At 40.1% G+C, this 26,203-nt stretch overlaps 1 protein-coding gene across 3 annotated transcripts in view; it reads left to right on the top strand.

Moving 5' to 3' along the window:
* Nucleotides 1-26,203, top strand: part of CBFA2T2 (CBFA2/RUNX1 partner transcriptional co-repressor 2) — a 138,705-nt gene that overhangs the window by 45,855 nt on the left and 66,647 nt on the right. Inside the window, exon 1 of one of the 3 annotated variants that reach the window (XM_032295233.1) lies at nucleotides 8,179-9,499. The exons of the other annotated variants lie outside the window; for them this stretch is intronic. The gene's annotated coding sequence lies outside the window, so the exon portion shown is untranslated. Of the gene's footprint in view, nucleotides 1-8,178; nucleotides 9,500-26,203 lie in introns of those variants that run through there. 3 annotated transcript variants of the gene reach the window in all.

Genomic DNA, 26,203 nt, shown 5'->3' with positions numbered 1-26,203 from the left:
AATCTGGAAATAGAATATCCCCAGTGTTCCCCAAGTCTTGCCACATCCAATGATGGTAATAATATAATCTAGCATAAATACGCAATTTTTACAAAGAATCTTTTCATATATCACTTATGCTGCTCTCAGTCTAAGTGAGGCAGATGTGAGAAGCACAGTTATGCTTATCTTACAGAGGGGAAACTTGAGCCTTACAGAGATTAAGGGAGCCCAAGGTCATAGTCACAGGAGGTGACTTGAGTTCTCTGCAGCCTGCTTGTCACACCCACTTGGTACACAGGTCATTCTGCCATGCCTCTGGAGACTGATTTCATTCTAGTGTCCAAGGCACTATTAAAACAAAGCTTCAGCCATAGAGCCTATCTGGAGGCTGGATCCATCCTGGACTCCCGGATATTACTAAAGGAAAAGTAGGGGCAGAATCTTCAACAGGAGAGGGGCACAGGCATTTGTGATTGCTCAAGGTCACTTTGAGTTCAACCTAGGATAGTCTGTTTAAACTTTCAATATGACCCAACTTTCCTTTACACAGGCATCCTCTTCTGCCCAATGTGCACATGCATGTACATGAAAACATCAGAGAGTAACATAAAAGAACAGAAAAATCCAGGCAACTCAAGAACTATTGGCGGCACATCCATCACATGTCCAGCCATGTGCTACAGCAAACTTGTCCATCCTGTGGTCCAAGCTGGCTTTGAATGCAGCCCAACACAAATTTGTAAACTTTCTTAAAACTTCATAGGTTTGGCTGGGCGCGGTGGCTCACGCCTGTAATCCCAGCACTTTGGGAGGCCGAGGCGGGTGGATCACGAGGTCAAGAGATCGAGACCATCCTGGTCAACATGGTGAAACCCCGTCTCTACTAAAACTACAAAAAATCAGCTGGGCATGGTGGTGCGTGCCTGTAATCCCAGCTACTCAGGAGGCTGAGGCAGGAGAATTGCCTGAACCCAGGAGGCGGAGGTTGCGGTGAGCCGAGATCGCGCCATTGCACTCCAGCCTGGGCAACAAGAGCAAAACTCCGTCTCAAAAAAAAAAAAAAAAAAAAAGATTGGTTTGGTTTTGGGATAGATTAAAATATAGATTGCAGTTTTACAATGTGTTTCATTTTCAAAAAAGGCTTACCTGTTTTTGTAACCTGATGCTTAAAATACCATATATTATTATTTTGTTCTAAAGTGACAAATTAAGAAACATCCCAGTTGCTCTTTGCAGAACTTCTGTGCAATTATGGAGTTATTACAATGAAAAGCAAATTCACTATGAGCATCAGTGGTTGTTTTTCTTTTATTTTCTTTTTCTTTTTTTTTTTTGAGACAGAGTCTTGCTGTGTCACCCAAGCTGGAATACAGTGGTATGATCTCAGCTCACTGCAACCTCCACCCACTGGGTTCAAGTGATTCCCCTTAGTAAGATTACAGGCTTGTGCTACCTGGCCCGGCTAGGTTTTGTATTTTTAGTGAAGACAGGGTTTCATCATGTTGACCAGGCTGGTCTCGAACTCCTGACGTAAAGTGATCTGCCCACGTTGGCCTCCCAAATTGCTGGGATTACAGGGGTGAGCCACCATGTCCAGCCTGTTTTTCGTTTTTTTTGAGATGGAGTTTTGCTCTTATTGCCCAGGCTGGAGTGCAATGGCGTGATCCTGGGTAACTGCAACCTCTGCCTTCCACGTTAAAGAGATTCTCCTGCCTCCGCCTCCTCAGTAGCTGGGATTATAGGTATGCGCCACCACACACGGCTAATTTTGTATTTTTAGTAGAGACAGGGTTTTTCCTTGTTGCTCAGGCTGTCCTTGAACTCCTGACCTCAGGTGATCTGCCCACTTTGGCCTCTCAAAGTGTTGGGATTACAGGCATCAGCCACCCCACCTGGGTGTTTTTCTTTTTTAATAATGTTGTTTGACAGTCTAGAATCATTTTTATGTGCTAGGTGAGAAATTTGATGTGATGAATCAAACTCAAATGTCTGCATCTCAAATGTATTTATAGAATTATTTTTATGTTTTCTAATTAGATTGAATGTCAAAGTTTTTTATATTTATCTTTAAGCAGTAACCCATTATGGGTATGAAATGAATAAAAAAATAAAATAATATTTATCTTTAAGCAGTGACCCATTATAGGTATGAAATGAATAAGAAAAACAACTTAATGTTCAGAATTGCTTAAATAAAAACTTTAGACAGAAAATTAGCAGAATTTAGGTGAGCATTAAAGGATTCAGGCAGCATTCAAAACTGGAAGAAGCTCAGAGAGCTCTGCTTTAGTAGCAGGCTTTTATAAACTGAACACAGCAAAGTAAAGGAATTACTTGATTGGCTACCGACAGGGATTTGCCTTATTTGGATGTGATCCAGTGGAAAGTCCCTACTTAGAGGCTTGTTTCTGATTGGTTAAGCTTAAGTTTTGTTTTATATTTACATTGGGCTTCAGTTTGCTTACTAGGCACAGCTGTCTCAGACTAATGGCTGTCCAATTAAATTTTTTAAAAAATTATAATGGCATATAGTTGTCATCATTAGAGTAAGAAACCAAAGAAGAGACTGTCGTGAATGTGATCATTAGATCATGTATTAACACACATGTTCACTTAATACCCACTTAATACCCACAAGAGTGTCTGAGTGTCTTCATACTTTTTTATCATGGATGGGCACTATTTTTCTTTCTGTTTTTTTTGGTTACAGTAAAATACTTTTGAGTTCTTGCAACTTTTTATAAGTTGTTTACATTTTGCTCCAATTGCTTTATCATTGTGTGTATTTTGTATGTATACCTTTTTTCCTGAACCACTCTGAAAATGGAAATATGCTCTTTTATCCATAAATACTGAAATGTATATACTGAAATATGTAAATACTGAAATCAAAGGCATTCTCTTACATAACCACAGTACAATTATCAAAATCAGAAAATGTAATAATACCATAATACCATTCAGATTTTATAAAGTATTTCAATAATGTCTTTTATCGCCGGGCGCGGTGGCTCAAGCCTGTAATCCCAGCACTTTGGGAGGCCGAGGCGGGTGGATCACAAGGTCAAGAGATCGAGACCATCCTGGTCAACATGGTGAAACCCCGTCTCTACTAAAAATACAAAAAAATCAGCTGGGCATGGTGGCGCATGCCTGTAATCCCAGCTACTCAGGAGGCTGAGGCAGGAGAATTGCCTGAACCCAGGAGACGGAGGTTGCGGTGAGCCGAGATCGCGCCATTGCACTCCAGCCTGGGTAACATGAGTGAAACTCTGTCTCAAAAAAAAAAAAAAAAAAAAAAAGTCTTTTATCGCCTTTATACTTTAATCCAATTCGATCTGTGATCACACACTGAATTTAACTGGCATGCCTCTTTATTCCTTGTCTTTCCCTTTCTTTTTTCTTGTCTCTTAGAGACAGGGTCTCACTCTGTTTCCAAGGCTATACGATAATGGTTCACTGCAGCCTTGACCTCCTGGCCTCAAGCAATCCCACCACCTCAGTCTCCTAAATAGCTGGGACTATAGGCGCATGCCACCATGCCTGGCTAATCTTTTTACTTTTAGTAGAGATGGAGTCTCACTATGCTGCTCTGGCTAGTCTCTAACTCCTTAGCTCAAGCCACCATCCTCGGTCTCCCAAAGTTCTGGGATTACAAGTGTGAGCCACCGTGTGGCTCTTTAATCTTCCTTATTCTAAAACAGCTCCTCAGCCTGCCTGATCCTCCCCTTCTTCTACTTGCCTTTCCTTGACCATCACAATTTTCAATACAGACCAGTTGTTTTGTACTTAATTTGGGTTTTGTTGCTGTTTCCTTTTGATTATATTAATGTTATGAATTTTGGGCTGGAATACTATAGAAGGGTTGTATTCTCCTTAATGCTTCATTTAGGGAGGCACATTATCAGTGTGTCTCAATATTAGTGATTGGTTAATCATTTAAAGGTCATGTCTGCCAGGTTACTACACTGCAGAATTACTGATTTTCTCTTTGTGATTAATTAGTAATTTGTTGGTTGTATTTTGAGATGATGTTGACTTTTTTTTTTTTTTAATTAATTTCCTGTTTACTAGTAGTCTCAGCATCCAAGTGGTGATTTTTCTTGTTTTTAATTTTTAACTTTTTTTCTAGAGACAAGGTCTCACTATTTTGCTGAAACAGATTTTGAACTCCTGGTCTCAGGTGATTCTTCCACCTTGGCCTTCCAAAGTGCCGGCCTTATAGGCATGAGCAACTGCACCCAACTAGTGGTCATTTTCTAATTCCATTGTTCTTTCTATATTTACATGTTGGCATTCTAATGAAGGAATGTTTTCCTTTCTTCTTTGTTGATCAGAAAAATTATGGATTATGCTTTAATTAATTGCTATCATTATTTATTTTGATCCTTAACTTGTTCCACAATTCCAGTGGTAGTGCTTTCTAATTGGCTTTAGTGTTCTTTTGACATAACTCTGTCATTATTGAGTAGTCTGTTACTTTATTGCACAGTGTTGCATGCTTATCTTTTGCTTTCCCTGTCCTACCCAAGATTAGCTATTTCTCCAAGGATCCTTGGTTTTAGTAGAAAATGTAGTTTGGAAATCAAGATGTGGATGTTCATTTTTACAAGAGGTCATTGCTTCTAGAACCTCTCAGTAAACAGCTAGGAAGTATGTATATGAAAGTGTATTTGCATGTGTATTTCTATGTCTATGTATTTTAAGAGACAGGGCCTTACCCTGTCACCCGGGCTGAAGTGCAGTGGTGGGATAGTTCACTGCAGCCTCAAACTCCTGGTCTCAAGCAATACTCTCACCTTATCCTCTCAGGTAGTTAGGACCGCAGGCATGCCCCAACACAGTTGGCTAATTTTGTAATTTTTTTGTAGAGATGGGATCTTGGTATGTAGCCCAAGCTGGTCTCAAACTCCTGCACTCAAGTGTTGGTCTCTCAAAGTGTTGGGATTATGGGCATGAACCACTGTGCCCTGCTGCATTTAGGTCTTTTATTTCCCTTTCTTTTTTTTTTTTTTACTTTGGGACTCTGTCTCACTCTGTCACTCAGGCTCGAGTGCACTGGCACGATCACAGCTCACTGCAACCTCTGCCTCCTGAATTGAAGTGATTCTCCTGCCTCAGCCAGCTGAGTAGCTGGGATTACAGGCGTGTGCCATTTTGCCCAGCTAATTTTTGTGGTTTTATTAGAATCATGGTTTCCTCATGTTGGCCAAGCTGGTCTCAAACTCCTGGCCTCAAGTGAGAAGCCCTCCTCAATCTCCCAAAGCAGTGGGATTGCAAATTTGAGCCACTGCACCAGGCAGTTATTTCTCTCTTAATGTAGGTTCTCCTCTAACTCCCTCCATCTCCCTTTCTTTTCCTAAGAATCTGGGTTGCTTGGACTATAAAGTTTTCCACATTCTAGACTTTGCTAATTGCATCGTCATCTTGCCATTAACATGTTCCTACATTCCCTCAATGTTTTATAAATTGGCTCAATCTGGCTCAGTTTTCCTTGTTTTTTGGGTCAAAAATGCTTCATTAGGAGGCATATTAATTTCCAGATGTCTCTCATTTTATAATAGTGGCAACTGATGATGATTAGCTAGATTCATTTTTTTCATTAGGGATATACAAAATGATGATATTCCAGGTATATTGTCATTTATTAGTTGGATTATTTCAACAGAGATCAATTTTCACCAACTCTTTTGGGGAGAATTCTTGCATCTTTTATTTTAGATTCAGGGGTACATGTGCATCTTTGTTACATGGTTGTGTTTCATAGTGGTGAGGTTTGTGCTCCTAGTGAGCCCATCATCCAAATAACCAACATTGTACCCAACAATTTTCTTCAACTTAACTGGAGATACAGTTCATATAGGAAAGACAGATGAAATGCTTGATTTACCAGATTTTAGAATAATGAGTTTGGTTCTCAAGTATTCTCCAGAAGATGTAATCAATTAGCTTTTTTATAGGTGCTATTCTGAACTCGTGATTTAAACATTTTGTTGTGTTTCAATCAATTTCAGTTTCTTGTTTTCTTTTTTTTTATTTTTGAGATAGAGTCTCACTCTGTCACCCAGACTGGAGTGTGATGGCGTGATTTTGGCTCACTCCAGCCTCCTCCTCCCAGGTTCAAGTGATTCTCCTGCCTCAGCTTCCTGAGTAGCTGGAACCACAGGCATGTGCCACCATAGCTGGCTAATTTTTACATTTTTAGTAGAGATAGAGTTTCACCATGTTGGCCAGGCTGGTCTTGAACTCCTGACCTAAGGTGATCTGCCCTCCTTGGCCTCACAAAATGCTGGGATTACAGGTGTGAGCCACCATGCCTGTCCCAATTGCAGTTATTTTTTATTGCTCCTGAAATTATCCCATCTTTTTTAGTGGGAGCCTCTTCACGTTGACTCTCTTTATGTCCTTGGGCCATAACTCCAGAAGTGCTTGATAGCCTAGTTGCTTTCTGTTATGACACGTTTTATACATTTTTAGCCATGTACCTGGAGTCGACTGTTTTCCCAAAGAACCCTACTTCCTATTATTGGGAAATGCTATTTAGGATCCATAGTCCAGCTGCTAGATGTGAAAGACCCATCTTTTTCTTTTAAAGTAACAATAAATTTGAGCCTGGACTCTCACCTAAAAAATAAGATTAAGTAACAATAAATATTTATCATCTCATGTGGTTTCTGTGGATCATAGCTCTGAGATGCCTTAGCTGGATGGTAGTGGCTTGGTGTCTGCTGTCAAGATGGCTTACTTACATTGCAGGCAATTTGATAATGGCTATTGGCAAGAGATCTTCCATGTGGAAGGCTCTTAGGACTGCTTGAGTTGTCTTCATGACATGGTAGCTGGGTTCCTTGAGAACAAGTGATCCAAGACAGCCAGCAACATCTTTGGATTCATTTTCTCATCAACGGTGGGTTATAGTGCTCTGGCTGTGGATCCAAACAACCTGATGCTGACACTAGCTATGTGACATTAACTTATATGAACATTACTTTCCTTAGCTATAACTTTGAGATAATAATACCTACCTTATAGGTCCCTCAATAGAGGACCTTTGTGGCAATGCAGGGAATTAGAATAGTCTTACTCTTAGTGAGTACACATGGCCAACACTGAACCTGCTGCTGTTACTATTATTATCACCATCACTGGTATGAACTGAAGCCCTAAAATCTAGCCATTAAGTTACCCTTGACAGAAATAGTCTTCCTTCCTATTTGCCAAAAATTACCATGACAGAAAAATTGGTCACAGATTACAGATATATCCCAAGTATGGTAGAAGGTTAAAGGTTAGAGAATTATAACCACATCTGTTTGATTATCTATATATATGCAGAGGATCTTTCATGCTGAATCTGTGTTCATGTAGATTTTAGTTAGGGTATGTGTCATGTAATATAACCCTGGAAGAAGCCAAGACACCACCCCCCCTTGCTGCCATCTTTTTTCTGCTTTTGCTTTTTGGTTGTTTTTTGTTTTTTGTTTTGAGACACCTCGCTCTGTCACCAGGCTGGAGTGCAGTGGCGTGATCTCGGCTCGCTGCAACCTGCGCCTCCCAGGTTCAAGCGATTCTCCTGACTCAGCCTCCCGAGTAGTTAGGATTACAGGTGTGCACCACCATGCCCAGCTAATTTTTTTTTTTTTTTTTGAGAGACGGAGTTTCGCTCTTGTTACCCAGGCTGGAGTGCAATGGCGCGATCTCGGCTCACCGCAACCTCCACCTCCTGGGTTCAGGCAATTCTCCTGCCTCAGCCTCCTGAGTAGCTGGGACTGCAGACACGCGCCACCATGCCCAGCTAATTTTTTGTAGTTTTAGTAGAGACGGGGTTTCACCATGTTGACCAGGATGGTCTCGATCTCTTGACCTTGTGATCCACCCGCCTCAGCCTCCCAAAGTGCTGGGATTACAGGCTTGAGCCACCGTGCCCGGCTGCCCAGCTAATTTTTTGTATTTTTTAGTAGAAACGGGGTTTCACCATTTTGGCCAGGATGGTCTGGATCTCTTGACCTCGTGATCTGCCTGCCTCGGCCTCCCAAAGTGTTGGATTACAGGCATAAGCCATGGTGCCCAGCCTTTCTTTTTCTTTTATTTTTTTAATGATGGGGTCTCACTGTGTTGCCCAGGCTGGTCTTAAACTCCTAAGCTCAAGCGACCTGCCTGCCTTGGCCTCCCAAAGTGTTGGGATTACAGGTGTGAGTCACTGCACCTGGCTGCCACCACCCCCAATCTTTTAACTTTTTATTTTAAAATACAGATTTACAGGAAGTTATAATGAGAAATGTACAGGGCGGTCCATTGGACCCTTCACCCAGTTTGCCCCAGTGGGAACGTTTTCTTTAACTATACTATAATATCAATTGTCAACCATCGATTTTCATTTAGCAGAAATTGACTGAGCAGCTATTATATGCTAGCTCTTTAAGGTATAAAGGATTAAACTCTGACCTTTTGGGTTTCTGTCATCTCTCTGGATTTTCACTGTTACTGTTCTAAAAATATGTTTTGTTTTGGCTACTTATCGTTGACACTTATATTAGCAGTTATTTTAATGTTAAACATTATGTTATTTCTCACATTTATATTTGCTGTTTTAACACAATTTTTCATTGTGTTCCCATATTCCATTTATAATCTTCACAGTATCAGAACCATGTTGCCTGCATTGTCTTTTTTTAATCACGTGCCAGTTTTGCAGTGCTACCAAGTCTGGGTCTGAGAGGCAGCTTGTGTGACTCATTTACATACATTTCTGTTTATATTCCCCAAATTAATTTGCAACTTTATATTTTTCTTCCAATTACATGTTCAAAACATATTTTTAATAATTTAAGAAGGAATTTGTCGTATGTAGGATTTAAAAACTGGCTGAAAAAGGAGAAGCTATTAAACAATAGCAGAAATCAAACAGTATGTAGGACTTTAAATGGTAATTGCTAAACATTTGAATGTTCCCAAAAATGTGAGTCTGTGTGTCTGTGTGTGTCTCTACATGTTATTCCACTAGGGAGTTGCACAGATAGGTTTTGCACAATATCCTTGCTGTTATTGTCAGCCATAAACAAATTACACGTATTTAACAAGTTAATGTCAGATTGGCCAGGAGCCACTGGGAGGTGTGTACTTAGTGACATCAGCTGGCAAAGAGCCCTGGTAACAGGGAGGGTTGGAAGGGTAGTGAAGAGAGAGGGAAGCAGGAGGGAGGGAGAAAAAGAGAGAGACAGAGAGAGACTGACTGTATCTGGGGATTCTGGCAAGGTGAAGAGCTGGTCTGTTTGGCAGGACCTTCCCATCTGGGATCCATCTGTGTTTCCCTGGAATGGGACAGGCAGCTCTAGTCAGTGAGAAATCGCAGATGTGAGAGAGCTGACACATGTCCAGCTAATGAAAGGAGGAGGAAGGCTGGTCTCCGATTGAGCTTTGAAGATTAGGAGGAGAAAAAGGGGAGCTTTTAAATATCTATTTCAAATAAATTTGGTATATTTAAGAATCTGGATTGTTTATAACCTGGGCATTTGGGGTAAGTACATTTTTATTTAGTTTGGGGGGTTAAAGTGCACAATTCTCTGCCTTTTACTTCTTTCAAATTATGAGGATTTTAATGTTTCTTGATATTTGATACAAGTTCAGCCTTTCTCAGTTTTGTTTTAATGCTTCATTTTATTTGTGTTTCTATCTCATTTTTCTGTTGCCACCTTTATATTTGAATGTCATGCTTTTTTGAATGCAAGATTTAGTTAATAATCAGATGTAATGTATGAATTCTACAGCTAGAAAAGTAGTCCCACAAATATTTCTGTAAGGCTTTCCATGTTGGATTGTTCTGTGTTGTTTAGAGGGAATTTTTTTCCCTTTAGTATGCATAATACAAATAGGCCATGTTAAAAAGATGGCTCATACAACACTCTATTGTCAGATTTTATTTCAGTATATGCAGGCAAATTACAACTAAAAGAGATTGAAGCAAAACTAACAGCATCTCTTCATTTTAGATATATCTCTTTGTAATTTATGTTTTGCTCCTATGCTGTTTTCTTCTATTTACTTCCTACAAATAAAATAAATAAGTAATATGAACAAATCTGACTTGGAATTGTGAGTTTGGGCTAGTCTTGTGATTTAGTAAATTCATGTGCATATCACTACGTACTGTGTTCTGTAGTCCTTGTTAGTTTGTGATGCCTATTTTAGATTTTTGCTATTTCTTTAATATTTATATATTTTAGAGATGGGTCTCACTGTGTTGCCCAGACTAGTCTCTCAAACTCCTAGACTCAGGTGATCCTTCTACCTCAGCCTCCCAAAGTGTTGGAATTAAAGGCATGAGCCACTGTGCCTAGCCACTTTTTGCCTTTTCCATGCATTGTACTCATGTTTTGCCTCTGAATCCAGGCCTCCTTTTCATGTTCTATGGCAAGAACGTTAAGTTTGGGCATTACACAAACTGTATAGCCATTATTCACTCCTTCTTCATCTCAAGCAAGCCACTATTCTCTTTGAATCTCTATTTTGTCTAATTCCTGATTCATGTTGTTATTGGGGAAATTTGTCTGGCACATAGAAAGCATACAAGTTAGTTTCAAGAGTCCTAGATGTTCACTCTTTTTGCTGTGATGGGTTCCTAAACCCCTTGCATTTTTAACTTCAACTCTTGGTCAAGAATGGGTCTGGTCTGTGGTTCTAGTTTTCAAGGCACCCTTCCTCTTGCTGTACTCCTTTCCCAGATTGTTTGCATCTATTCTAAATGGTCTGTGTTATCTTCACCAAACTATACCAGAACCGAAGAATTTTGAAAAAGTCAATAAGCAGGAGTGAGGTACTGAATTGTACTGCTTTGTGACAACACTGTTTAAATTGTCCTCCACCTCATGACTCCCTGCTGGAAAATTCTGTGTTTTTCCCCCCTATATTACAAGTCATGCAAAAATTTTCCATTTTTGAGATAGGAACTTTAAAAAATATTTTTATTCCTTAAAGTTCTTCAGCCTTTATTTATGTTAATTGGGTAATTAAATGGGCAGTATAGTATTATTCAATTTCTTCCTTCAGTTTTATATTTAGATTTCTTGAGGTGGAGGGGACTTTTTTCTTTTTCTTTTACTTTTTTTTCTTTTTTTGAGACAGAGTCTCGCTTTTTTGCCCAGGCTGGAGTGCAGTGGCATGAACTCAGCTCACTGCAACCTCCGCCTCCTGAGTTCAAGCGATTATTCTGGCTCAGCCTCCGGAGGAGCTGGGGTTACAGGCGCGTGCCACCACGTCCGGCTAAGTTTTTGTATTTTTAGTAGAGACAGGGTTTCACCATGTTGGTCAGGCTGGTCTTGAACTCCTGACCTCGTGATCCACCCACCTCAGCCTCCCAAAGTTCTGGGATTACAGGCACGAATCACTGTGCCTGGCCCTCTTTTTCTCTTTCTTTTTCTTTTCTTTTCTTTTTTTTTTTTTTTCTGGAGACAGTGTCTCACTCTGTTGCTCATGCTGGTATGCAGAAGCATGATCATGGCTCACTGCAGCTTTGACCCTTTCAGGCTCTGGTGATCCTCCCACCTCAGCCTCCTGAGTAGCAGGGACCACAACATGCACCACCATGCCCAGCTAATTTTGGTATTTTTTTATACAGCTGGGGTTTTGCCATGTTTCCCAAGTTTGTTTCAAACTCCCGGGCTCAAGCAGTAGCTGCCTCCTCAACCTCCCAAAGTGATGGGATTATAGGCATGAGCCACCACACCCACACTTGGAGGAGACTTTTTTTTTTTTTTTTTTAAAAAGATGGGTTTCATCATCATGGCCAGGCTGGTCTTGAACTCTTGACCTCAGGTGATCTACCCACCTTGGCCTTCCAAAGTGCTAGGATTACAGGTGTGAGACACCTTGCCCGGCCAGAGGAGACTTTTAAAATGGAACTTTTCCCAAGTTTTCTTTTATACCAAATTGACTAAAATGATTTCATAAAAATTTGGCGGTATCTGTTTTGATAGGTGCATTGTTCAGCAAGCATCTTTGGGACTTTTCTGTATACTTGAGAGGATATAATGTTTATACTGAATTCACATGATACTCCTTCAGTGTGAAACACTTTCCATTGTAGCCAGGAGGCCTGAGTGGGAAGATAAGGACTTAATGCTAGTGTATTGCAGGATCGGGTCTACTACAGAGGGCTTAAAGGGAATTTCATATGACTGTGTGTCCATGCCAGGAATATTTCTGGTGCTAGAGTTTCAAGAAACATAATACATAAGAAATAATATGCATTTTAATATGTGAAGATTCACTCACTGTAAATAAAGTTGGGTAATTAAAAGTCCTGCCAGGACCAGACAGTTCAGGAGAGTACTGCTTGCTACAGAGGTTATAACCAAGATATATTTGAGTTGAATACTGGAGAAAATAATGGTTCTTTCTGAAGATTATGAAAGCATCCTGAGAAGCTTACTGCTATGAAATGAGGAAATTCTCCTAAATTGGCTTCCAGTTAATGACCCAAGGATATTTTCATAGTGAGGGTCCTTGTTGGACTTGAGGCACATAATGCAATAATGCCAATCAACTGGAGATGGGGATAATGACGTTTAAGTGGCTTTGCTGGAACATCAAAAAATACTTCCGAGTGAACAAATCTATTTAATACACAACTGGAAAAATTTAAGTAGATCTGAAAGATTGGTTCATTAATGGTTGTTATAAGGATACTCGATGTTAGAAGTACTCATAAGTCCTCAGAGATGACCTATGGACAATATTAGGATTAGAAAGGATCCTTAGGATAACCTAGTCAAACACATTATTTTATAGATAAGAAAAGTTGAGGAAGGATAATGGGATGGAAAATAGTCTCCCTGGCCCAGAGTTCAATACCCTGGTTACTGACTGAGCTTAGACTAGAATTGTGTTGAGTTTCTAGGGCACCTTTTTTTTTTTCTTCAGGGGGTGGAGGGTGGGAGACAGTCTCCCTCTGTCGCCAGGCTGGAGTGCAGTGGCACAATCTCAGCTCACTGCAACTTCCACCTCCCAGGTTTAAGTGATTCTCCTACCTCAGCCTCCAGAGTAGCTGAAACCTGAAGCACATGCCACCACGCCCAGCTATTTTTTTTTTTTTTTTTGTATTTTTAGTAGAGACGGGGTTTCACTATGTTGGCCAAGATGGTCTCGATCTCCTGACCTTGCTATCCACCCGCCTCGGCCTCTCAAAGTGCTGGAACTACGGGTATGAGCCACTGCGCCCAGCCCAGGACACCCATTTTAAGAATGTTTCTTTGAATTGCCTGTTATATGTGATAATATGGTAAGGGATTTTTATAAAAGGTGGTATCTCATAGAGGAGATAAAATGTACAGAAAATGGCTGGACACAGTGGCTCACACCTGTAATCCCAGCACTTTGGGAGGCCAAGGCGGAAGGATCAAGTCAGGAGTTAAGAGACCAACCTGGCCAACGTGGCGAAACCTAGTCTCTACTAAAAAAATACAAAAATTAGCTGGGCGTGGTGACATGCACCTGTAATCCCAGCTACCTGGGGTGGCTGAGGCAAGAGAATCACTTGAACCTGGGAGCTGGAGGTTGCAGTGAGCCAAGATCGTGCCGTTGCACTCCAGCGTGGGTGACAGTGAGACTCTGTTTCACACACACACAAAAAAGTGTGAAAAGTAGTGAGTCTTGAAAATTAGTACCAACTGAGGGAATCAGAACTTTCCTAAAGGAGGTAGCATTTGATCAGAATTTAAAAAGGACTGGAAGGATTTGGACTTCTCGTGTGGAAGGAGCATAGTGGCAGGATGGAAAAGTTCCCTTTCTTCTGGAGCTTAGTGCCTTAAATTAAACTTTATTAAATGCATAATTACATAGTATTCATTTTTACCATGTTTTGAAGTATGTCTAGCTGTTGCTGTCTTTCCAAATCCAAGATCAGTTGTTTACTTCTGAGATACTTATCTTTATGCATACATAGCCATCTTCTCTTTTATATGTGTGATTTATATACCAGGAAGCTGTGACTTAAAAGGTTTCTACCTTGATGGACTCTGGATTGTTCTATTTTCCCTCCAAGTTCAAGTCAGCGAATAAAGGAATAAGTGATGGTTATATCTTGCAGAAAAGCAACCTCTTACAACTTGTGGTTGTATATTCACTGGCTGTTGGACTTTCCAAACAGACTTTTGAGAACTATATGATGACACAGACTGATTCTGGGAAATTTAAAATGTATATGAATTTAATTTTCCTAAAGCATGCCAAAACCTGCAAAAGCAACTCTTTGTGTTTTGTTTAAAGCAACAGCTAGTGAAAATCCTGTTATCATTCAATCCTCAGCAGCTTGTTAGAGATGACTGGCAAGGTGGGATACAATTCTGTGTTTATGTGTATACATATTATCTGCAGTTGTCTCTCATAGCTGGATCTCTGCAGCAAATGGAGTATGTACAGTAGTCTCCCCTTAGTCGAAGTTTCACCATCTAGGGTTTCAGTTACCTGTGGTACAGTACAATAAGACATTCTGAGAGAGAGAGACCACATTCACATAACTTTTATTGTAGTATATTGTTATAATTTTTAAAATTGCTGTTAATCTCTTACTGTGCCTAATTTGTAAACTAAACTTTATCATAGAAATGTATGTATAGGAAAAAACATAGTATATATAGGGTTTGGTACTGTCTAGGGTTTCAGGCATCTATTGGGGATCTTAGAACACATCCCCTACAGACAACAAGGTGGGGGCTACTGTGTTTTCATTTGATTGTGGTAGTTAGGATAGATGGAGAGAAGACGGTGAAAGATTGTGTGTGGGTTTTGACATTAGGCTGTGTAACCATAGCTAATTTAACCTTCACCTCTAACCTTCCTTTTTCTCAACTGTAAAATGGGAATAAAAATGAGTTCTATGGATTTAATTAGAAGCTAGCATGATACTTCACTATCATGCAATCTTATGTCAGCACTCAATAAGATTTCTCTTTCCATGTGATTTTTCCTAGTCCCCCTAAAACATTGGAATCACAGTAACTAAAAGACTTACTTAAAATGGGTGTCTTGGATATTTTTACTGTCTCACTTGAGACTGACAGAGAACCCACTTCCTTAACTAATTCTTAGTCTTGGGAGAAGGGTGCGTGTAGAGAATACAGCAGCCTTAAAAACTCAAACCTGTTGCCGTGTGGCAAGCTGTTAACGTTTGGGACCTTGCATCACTTACCCTGCTGGAAGAGCTGGGGGATGGGCTGCTTTGAGGGTGACAGATGTGTCCTCTGCTGTTGGCGGGCGCGTGCCGGCTCTGTCCCTCTGCTCCCAGCACCAGGTGCAGCCATTGTTCTGGCTGGTCTCTCTTCATCCGGCCTCGTCTGTTACTCTGCTCTTTCTAGCTCATTGTTTCTGTAGGAAATTAGCATTAAAAACCCATCTGAAACCCCCATGTCCCTCAACTGCAGGTGACTGTTATTGGCCCCAGCTGCCACCCTTGCGCTTGATTACTTCCATATGGGTCTATGCAAAGAAGTAGTAGCCATTTATTGATTTCCACCACAACCCCAACCTCTATTACTCAAACTATAATACCCTGAAATCTATTAGACCCCCCAATAGGCTGTATAGCTCAGTTGGCGCTACAACTGTGATGAACGTTTTACAAGCAAAACTAATTACACCCTTTTCCCCACCCCCATCACCTCCTCCCTAAATACTAAATGTAGAAACACCAGAGTGTCAAAAGTCGAATAGTAAATCTTTTAAATGTCTGGAAATGAATCTGTTTCTGAGTAGTAAAGCTTTTAGACTTTGGATGGGATTTTATGGAAAATTTTAGTCACTGCTTTAATATTTCATGCCACACCCGTAATATTCAAGCAAATTGTGTCTCATTAGGCCCCTAAGGCGGGGGTAGGGCACACAAAAATTTTTATCACTTGCTTTTTGGTTTATTAAATTTAACCCAGTGGGCAGTATGTTAGGAAAGGGACCTAGTTTAAAAGGATAATATGTTTTTTTGGGAGAAACCAATATGCAGTCATTATTAAATGCTTTAATTTTGCATGATTTTGTTGTTTGTCCTCTGTGTTTACACAAATAGTAGTTCTAGTTTAGTCATTAGAATAACTACCACAATGAGAAGGTCAATGTTTTAGACTTCTTTCTTCCTTCATCAGTAAACAAATTTAAGTGTTCTATTTTGGTGTTAACAGGTAATAAATGCTCCTTCATTTTAAGCAGTGGAGAAATGGAAAGGTAGAGAAGTCAGTAAAGGGGAAGAGTTGAGATTTGCAACAGCCTTCTCTGACTCCAGATGAAGTGTACTTTGATTTGAAGTTTGGAGCTAGTACAAGTTTGAAATGTTGATTGGTTTTGCTATAGATATTATTGTCTTAAAACCCTAGATAGAAGTTTAAGGACAATCAAAGTTGTTACTGACTTGGATGAATTGTGTTGTGACCTTAACAAAATCACTACCCCATCAGTGAAGGGTATTCTGATAGCCTTCACAAGTCAATAGCCCAGGAAGTCAAGAGAGAGGTCATTGATGTTTGCCTGCTGAGAGTTCAGCAGTGTAACCCAGTTTTGAAGTAAAACCTTGAGTTCACAGCATTTTAAATTAAATTATTTGATATTTAGGACATTTAAAGTAATAATTTCAATGTTTTAAACTTAGCTGCATAGAGCTTTTCTCATTACTCTGAAATATAGGGCCATTTCTGTTGGAAGAAATAAATGTCTTTTTTTTTGGCTTTCTTCTTTCTTTTCTTTTTTCTTTCTTTATATTCTATTTCTTTTGGAGTTTAAGAAGGTACTAGAGCCAGGCCCTGTGGTGTGTGCCTGTCTCAGAAGGCTGAGGCAAGAGAATTACTTGAGCCCAGTCGTTCAAGACAAGCCTGGGGAACATGGCCAGATCTCATCTCAAAAACAAACAAACCACCGGGCACAGTGGCTCACACTTGTAATCCCAGCCACAGCAGGTGGATCACCTGAGGTCAGGAGTTCGAGAGTAGCCTGGCCAAAATGGTGAAATCCTGCCTCTAGGCATGAGCCACTAGCTCAAGACTAGCCTGGCCAAAATGGTGAAACCATGCCTGTTATGAGCCACTAAAATTTAATACAAAAAATTTAGCCAGATGTGGTGGTGCGCATCTGTAGTCTCAGCTACTGGGAAGGCTGAGGCAGGAGAATCGCTTGAACCCAGGAGGGAGAGGTTACAGTGAGCTGAGATTGTGCCACTGCACTGCAGCCTGGGCAACAAGAAGGAGACTCCATCTCAAAAACAAACAAAAAAGGGTACTAGATTTGAAAAGCCTCTGGCAACCAGCGTTTTACCTGACAGCTCCTATGAAGGCAAGCCTCCAGGTAGAGCAATGTAATTATATTTAGAATAGGTTAGGATTTGTAGTATTTGACATTTTTTTTCAGAGATTTGTAATCTGCTCCTTCATTTTAAGCAGTGGAGAAATGGAAAGGTAGAGAAGTCAGTAAAGGGGAAGAGTTGAGATTTGCAACAGCCTTCTTTGACTCCAAATGAAGTGTACTTTGAAGTTTGGAGCTAGTACAAGTTGGGACTGTTGATCAGTATTGCTATAGATATTATTGTCTTGAGGTGAGTACACATGCTGTTAGCCCTTCTTTTTGGTACTTAGGAAGAGTGAGGGTTTTCTTCAGTGGACTTACTGATTCTTTCATTCTGTTATTGTACACACTGGGAAACATAGTTAAATAGTAAAAGGAGTTTATGGTCTAATGTGAGACTCATTTTCTTTTCATCTCTTTTAATTTTACTGAGTTGTCCTCTATCGTTCCTAGGGCTGATGCCACAGTGAAACTGGCATTAAGTTTTCTTGACCATGAATGTGAACGTAGGTTTTCATAAGCAAACCGTACTTCTGTCTCCCTAAGTACAGAAGCATGACAAATAGCCACATGTGCTTTGTCTGGGCCCTAGGCTCCTCACTTGCCTTTCCCTAATACTGGCTGTTCTTCATGTCTAAAGTAGGGGAAGACAACAGACTTGGTTTGTGATTGACCTAGAAATGTTCATTTCCATCTTTATCTTAGAGAATGAATTAAAGTGTTTCCCTGCCTTTCCATCCAAGGGAATCATTTCTAACAACAAATCTTTTAAAGTGGGTCTGGAGGAGGGACAGAGAATTGGTGATTTGTCTTAGGAATTTTGTTGTTTTTTTTGGAGTCAGTTTCAAACACTTCAGTAAAAATGTTTAAGGCTCTTTGACTTTTTTGGTTTGTTTCATTTTAATGCACTACTATATTCTGTTTTCTCACATTTTGTATGCACAAATCAATATATACTCTTAATTGGGTAAGTGAAAATAGTGGGTGAGTTTAAAGACAGATGTTTCATTTTTCTTATTTTGATGATAACTTTTAAAATTTTAATACGTACTTGACATAAAGTCTAAAACGTCAATTCATATATCCATCTTTTTCTTTAAGTACAGAGGTCTTAGAATACTTCAAATTCAGCTACTTCCTTTTTCAGTATATTACTACTGTCAAATATTTTGTTTCCATTTTATGTGTTACACTCCCCGCCAAAATAATAATTACTATTATTTTTTATTTTTTATTTTTTGAGACGGAGTTTCACTCATGTTACCCAGGCTGGAGTGCAATGGCGCGATCTCGGCTCACCGCAACCTCCACCTCCTGGGTTCAGGCAATTCTCCTGCCTCAGCCTCCTGAGTAGCTGGGATTACAGGCACGCACCACCATGCCCCGCTAATTTTTTGTGTTTTTAGTAGAGATGGGGTTTCACCATGTTGACCAGGATGGTCTCGATCTCTTGACCTCGTGATCCACCCACCTCGGCCTCCCAAAGTGCTGGGATTACAGGCTTGAGCCACCGCGCCCGGCAATTACTATTATTTTTTAAAGCTGATACTAGTTTAGGTTTACCAATATATTTCTTTGATCACATTGAATAGTTACCACAATTTTTCCTTCTAGGTTAATTTTTCTTTCTACCAAATACATCTGTTAATAATTCTTGGAGAATCTGTAAGTAGTACATTTTTTGTTGATCTGAAGATATCTTTCTTTCACCTTTACTTGAATGATAGTTAAATGAGGTTAGAGTATAAAGGTTGACAGTTATTTTCCAGCAGCACTTGGGAGTGGTGATTTCTTTTCTTTTGTGTGTTTTTTTTTGTTTTTTTTTTTTTGTTGTTGTTGTTGTTGTTTGTTTGTTTTTGCAAGCCCACAATGAACATCATATTCTTTTCTTTGTTTTTGAGTTGGAGTCTCACTCTGTGGCCCAGGCTGGAGTACAGTGGCATAATCTCTGCTCACTGCAAACCACCCCTCCCAGGTTCAAGCAATTCTCCCACTTCAGCCTCCAGAGTAGCTGGGAATACAGGCACCCACCACCACACCTGACTAATTTTTGCATTGTTAGTAGAGACGGGGTTTTGCCATATTGGCCAGGCTGGTCTCAAACTCCTGACCTCAGGTGATCTGCCCACCTCAGCCTCCCAAAGTGCTGGGATTATAGATGTGAGCCACCGTGCCTGGCCAGGAGTGGTGATTTCTGTTGTTTTGGAGATTTGAAGCTGTTTTTTGTTCCTTTTTCAGTTATTTTCCTGTGGACTCATACAGTGTGTAGCCTTTTGTGTCTGGCTCCTTTCACTTAGCATAACATGTTTGAGATTCATCGATGTTGTTGTGTTGATCAATAGTTTGTTCCTTCTTACGACTGAGTAGTATTCCCTGGTCCTAGGAAGCCCTTAGCTAAATTTTAACCCCTCAGTTAAAATTGTATGAGAGGCCAGGCGCAGTGGCTATGCCTGTAATCCCCACACTTTGGGAGGCCAAGGTGAGTGGATCCCTTGAGCGCAGGTTTTGGAGACCAGCCTGGATAACATGGTGAAACCCTGTCTCTACAAAAAATATAAAAAGTAGCTGGGCATGGAGGCATGCACCTCTGCTCCCAAGTACTTGGGAGGCTGAAGTAGAAGGATCACTTGAGCCTGGGAGGTCAGGGATGCAGTGAGCTGTGATCACACCACTGCACTCTAACCTGGGCAACAGAGCGAGACCTGTCTCAAAAACAATAGCAACAACAACAAAAGCTTGTATAAGGAGCTGGGCATGGTGGCTCACAGTGGCTCATGTCTGTAATCCCAGCACTTTGGGAGGCTGAGATGGATAGATCACTTAAGACCAGGAGCTCAAGATGAGCCTGGCCAACATGGCGAAAGTTTTCTCTACTAAAAATATAAAAATTAGCGGGGCATGGTGGTGAACATCTATAATCCCAGCTACTCGGATGCTAAGACAAAAGAATTTGCCTGAATCCAAGAGGCAGAGGATGCAGTGAGCCAAGATTGTGCCAGTGTACTCCAGCCTAGGTGACAGAGTGAGACCCTGTCTTTTAAAAAAAAAAAAAGGTTTATATGAGGAAACATCTCATAAATTTTAGAATAATATCTATAAATTAGATGATGATAGGGTATTAATGTTACTTATTTTGATAATTGTACTATGCCTATATAAGTAAATATCCTAACTCTTAGCAATTACACACTGAAATATTTAAGCATAAGGGAGTGTAATGTTTTCAGCTTACTCTCAAGTGGTTTAGATAAAAAACAGGTAGATGGAGAAAAAGAGAGTGATTTTTATAAATGGATGAATTAATTGGTGAATTTAGCCAAATGATATTAAGGGAATTATCTGAATTATTCTTGCAAGATTGAGATTATTTCAAAGTAAAAATTTTCTAAATTCAAATAAAAGAAAGTACTGCGCCGTAGAAGCCCATTAACAACAATAACAAAAAAATGGGTGTGAAGTTAAGTGGTTAATTTGGGACTGTCTGAAGAAGTAAATTGAGCTGTGTGCTAAAAAACAATAATGAAGTAGCTTGGTAGATATCAGAGATAAGAACATTCCAGTGCAAAGGCTCAATGATGGGAATGAACTCGATATATTCAAAGAATAGAAAAATGGTCAATGTAGGTATAATGTAGTGAATGAAGAGAAGAGGGTAGAGAGACAGGAGACAGAAGCTCATGTAGAGCTTTGTAAGCTAGTACAAAGCTTTGTAATCCAATGAATTTAGATTTCATTCTGAGTGGAGGGTAACAATTGAATAGTTGGGGTAGTAATGTGATCTGATTTACATTTTATAAAGATCATTCTTCCTGTGTGGTATGGAGAAAGAATTTTATAGTGCATGGTTGGAAACAGCAAGACCAGAAATGAAAAATGGCAAATTTGGACCAGCTTTATGGCAGGGAAGATAGTAGAGGACAGATAATTTGGTATATTTTAGAGGAAGTTGAGTTTTCTGAACTTGTTGATGGATTGACTGTTGAGAGGGGGAGGAGTGTTTTCACATAACTGGCAAATCTGTCCTCCTTGTTATTCGTCCATTCATTTAAATATTTATGTGCCTACAGTGTGCCAGGCATTATTCTAGGTACTGGAGTTACATCAGTGAGTAAAGCAAAGCCCCTCCCCTTGTGGAGATTAAATTCTAGTAGAAGAGACAGGCAGTAAAGATGATTAATAAGTAATATGTGTGTAGCCTAAAATGTATATTTATGTATATTTAAGATGTTTTATAATATAGTTACAAAAAAATGAAAGTGCTAAAGAGAAAGAGAAAGGGTTTAAGGAGATCAGGTTAATTTGAGGAGGGTAAGGAGGGTCCTCACTGAAAGGTGATTATTTTAAGAATGCAAAGAGATGATGGATATAAGCATTCAGCACTGTATGTTACACGTTGTTTCTCGCTTTTTGAGTACTTGTTGTTACTATTTTGAGACAGGGTCTTACTCTGTCACCCAGGCTGGAGTGCAGTGGCGCCATCATGACTTACTGCAGCCTCGGCTTCATGGGCTCAGGTGATTGTCGCATCTCAGCCTCCCAAATAGCTGGGACTAGAGGCGTTTGCCACCCTACCTGGCTATTTTTTCTCATTTTTTTGTAGAGATGGGGTTTTGCCATGTTGCCCAGGCTAGTCTCAAACTCCTGCGTTGGCTGCCCAAAGTGCTGGGATTCCAGGCCAGAGCCACCATGCTGGGCCCTGTCTAGATATTATAATGAAGATTGAGGATGATAGTTTTTGTGGAGCACAATCCTGACTCTGCCTGTGATGTTGCATTCATCTTTTGGAGCATAAGCAGATCACCAGGTGAATGTCTAAAGAATATGGAATAAGGTTGAAAGAAATACAGGTCCTGGCAAGGCAATGGAAAGATGCATGTGAAACATTCATTTCTAATAGAGGACTAATTTAATAACAGAGAAATATACTCTTCCCTAGAAACAATTTGCTTTCCCATTCATCTGTATGCAGAGGTTTTGAGGTATATACAATAAAAGACATTAAAAACAGTCCCTCAACCCAGTGGAGGATCAAGAGGTAAGGAATTTGAGAAGTGGAATGAAGCTGTTGCTCTTCAAGCTTGCACTAACCTACTTTTCAATTGAAACAAGCCTGTTACCCTCATTACTGTTATCTGGTTAGAAAACACCTACCTAGGAGAGGCCTTCATCTGGCATCGTGAATCAGGAAAGGTGTCCCTTAAAGAGATGATACCCGGGTCAGCTTGTGTATGAATGAAAGTTAGCCTGGAGAGAGAAGAGTCTAAAGTATGAGGTCAAAAGCGGAGGAAAGTAAGACTGGAGAGGTAACTGATATCTAGGTTATAGATGCCTTCTCCACTGTGTACAGAAGCATAGACTTTATCCTATAGGTTAAAACTCTTATATAGAGTTGTTTTCTTTTTAAGCAGGGAAGTGTGACTTCATTGGCATTTTGAGATGGAGGCTTCTGGGCAAAAGAATTTCATGGGGGGTAATCTTAGAGTAAGGGAGACTGTTTTGAGATGATTATGATCAGTCTGGTCAAGAGATGGGGAAGGTCTAAGCTTTGTCTCTTGTAGGTGAAATGGAAAGGGACAAAGGGTTTGAATTTGGGTTGTGTGATGTGACAAATGATTGCTTAAAATACAGATTTAAAATGAAAAGATTGATCACTGTTTTTTGGGCTTTTAACAAATGTGGCTGATAGAATGTTTTTGTGCTTTCAAAGGGAGCCTGGATGAATAAGCTTGGGTACTGTATGTATTTTATTAGACATTTGAAGTGGCAAAGTAATTTCTAAAATATTTCTAGCAACTTTGTTTCATTTTATCTGCAGGATGAAAAAGCAAATTTTGGGATTGTTGATTAATTTAGCAGACCATATGGTGTTTGCACAGACTCATTGCTATTTTTCTCTTTCAGGATATGCTGTTTTACCTGATGCCAATGTTCTAAAAACACTTATTTTCTAGTCAGCAGTAGGTGAAACAATTATTTCTAGTCTTTATGTTTTCTTCTTGATGCCTTAATTAATGTCACAATTTGTGAAGTGCTTTACCCTCCTTTTTAAAATTAGTTTAATATATTAAAAGATTAAATCTTCACATTTATTTAATGCTTCCCAACCTCTTTTCACATCATAGCATACATAGAAAGTGGAAAGTTTTTTTTTTTTTTTTTTTTTTTTCTTGAGACGGAGTTTCGCTCTTTTTACCCAGGCTGGAGTGCAATGGCGCGATCTCGGCTCACCGCAACCTCTGCCTCCTGGGTTCAGGCAATTCTCCTGCCTCAGCCTCCTGAGTAGCTGGGATTACAGGCATGCGCCACCATGCCCAGCTAGTTTTTTGTAGTTTTAGTAGAGACGGGGTTTCACCATGTTGACCAGGATGGTCTCGATCTCTTGACCTCGTGATCCACCCGCCTTGGCCTCCCAAAGTGCTGGGATTACAGGCTTGAGCCACCGCGCCCGGCCAGAAAGTGGAAAGTTCTAATTGGCTTTCCCAGTCTGAGGAAATCAGTATCTGAGTAAACTCATAATCATTCTTCACAACTCTCTGGTGTTGGTCCCTGACACACAGTTTGGGAAGTCCTATATTGTATTGTAGTTAGTTAAGCGGAATTAGGAAAGAGTTATAGAGTCTTTCTTACCAGGGTTGTTTTTTTTCTTTCTTTCTTTCTTTTTCGCTAAAAGCCTAAATCTCACTACAAAAAAATTTTTTTTTCTTTTGATACGGAGTTTGACTCTTGTTGCTCAGGCTGGATTGCAACGGTGTGATCTCAGCTCACCACAACCTCTGCCTCCCAGGTTCAAGTGATTCTCCTACCTCAGCCTCTCAAGTAGCTGGGATGACAAGCATGCACCACCACGCCTGGCTAATTTTTTGTATTTTTAGTAGAGATGGGGGTTTCTCCATGTTGGTCAGGCTGGTCTCAAACTCCCGACCTCAGGTGATCCGCCTGCCTCGGCCTCCCAAAGTGCCGAGATTATAGGCATGAGCCACCATGCCTGGCCCTAAATCTCACTAAATTTCCAGGTGTTATACTAGGAGCTATGGTTATGAGTTAAGAGCTCAAGGAATTTATACAGAGATAGGCACAGAAACAAATCACCTGTGGCATATGACAAATGACATCACAGAGGTATAGGAGCCCGAAGAGTCCAAATGTGGGAGGATTTAATTCTGTCAAGGTGTACTTGAGGAGTACCAGGGAGGAGTTGGAGTTAGACCTTAAACTAGGAGTTTCTAAATGTCAGAGACAGGGAAAGCAGGGCATTGCAGGTGGAGAGCACAGCCTGTTTTATAGGCTTTCTGCCTGCTTAATGTCTAGCAGAGGTCTCTTAATATAAAAGTAGATATTGGAACTTAGGAGTTTGCTCTGATGGCAGACATGGTTACTTGCCCTGCTAAAGTGCCTATCTACCTTCCATTTATGTTGTTTGGATTCAGTCTCTACTATACTATAACCTGATATTTGCATGGTGCTTTTAATTTTCAAAGCTTTTTATACAAATAACAGCCCCTCAGGGATAGGAAACAGAAGCCAGCTGGTAGTATTTTTATTTTTATAGAGGAGAAAACTGAGACATCACCATCATATCAGCATTTCAGTTCCCAGATAAGAAGGGTTTTTTTTTTTTCATCTCCTGATTGCAAAGGGTGCTGTCCAACAGGAAGAAACTCCCCCAATTTTCTGGGCACAGCCCAGAGTGCTGACTGAGGCAGCCACCAGGAGGGCGCCGGCAAGGCAGACATCATGGCTGCTGATCACAGAGCTAACAGCTTGACATCTGCAGGCTGCAGCTGTAGATTTTTGCTATAGCACATCCGTATTTCTGCTCACACTTGTGAAGAATCACAGAGTTTGGAAGAATATGAGTTAAACCGTTCCAAGCGTATAAGTGTGCTCCATCTCTGGGAGTTTTATTCTGTACTGGGTGGAGTAGTCTGTGAGATCTTATAGCTTCTACTTTTCTCTATTCACTTTGCCATGTTTAGTCCATCTTCCCTATCCCCGTCTTAATCTAATGCCAAAAAAAGTTGGAGTACTCCATAATAGATGACTTGAGTGGGTGCTAATTGTGTCGCTGAAATGTTTGCCAAAGAAATTGTTTTTCTAGCTGATTTTGTTCTGCCTCTATCTTTTAGTCTATTTGGAAAACACAGAGTACCTGGTTGTTTTAGAGTGTCGTCATCATTTCAGTAAGCAGTGAACAGCTGTTGACCATTTTATGCTTGTGCCTATACTAAGTATTTATCCGATTTTCTAATATAACTGGAATTTTTGAAATAGCAATGGAATAAACTTTCTGGGTTGGTGATTGTGAGGAGGCATACCAAGAAGAGAAGGGTGATCTTGGTGTGGAGCTAACGTTTCTGAAATCGTGGCTTGTTTGTTCTTACTCCTTAAGGTACCCCATTGCCACTCCTTAAGCCCATTCATTTGACAGTGGGGCTTTTTGTCAGAAGCCTCTGTGATTATCGGTTGGGGACATAAATGGGCTTCTACATAACAGCTTCTGTGTTTCAGTTTTCTAACTTCTCCATGGTGTGCTTCGGCTACAGACTTTGTATTTATGTTTATATGTTTGTGAAGAAAGACAGGAACTATATAGTAGAATGTGACACCTCTTTGAACTGTAATCAGTGTGTCTTATTAAATTCTTGGTCACAATATGTAAACTTCATTGAGTCCTACAATAATTTGTTCTTTTGGCATTATTTATTTTGCTATATATAGTATGGTCTCTGTAGCTCAGCAGAGCTGCCATTTCTTAGCCACATATAACTTGGGACATAATTTTTGACTTCAGTGAGCCTAAGCTTCTGGTTGAGTAAAGTGGTAGTGGGGAAGGTACCTTCCATTGTCTTAGTGTCATTTAAATAAGAAAATATTTTAGCACCATTCTTTGCATGTAATAAATACT

This window comes from Sapajus apella, unplaced genomic scaffold, assembly GCF_009761245.1.
Source record: "Sapajus apella isolate SASKATOON/1434 unplaced genomic scaffold, GSC_monkey_1.0 scaffold33, whole genome shotgun sequence".
Taxonomy (NCBI): domain Eukaryota; kingdom Metazoa; phylum Chordata; class Mammalia; order Primates; family Cebidae; genus Sapajus; species Sapajus apella.
Note: the sequence above shows the minus strand (reverse complement) of the source record. Positions and strands in the feature narration are given on the sequence as shown.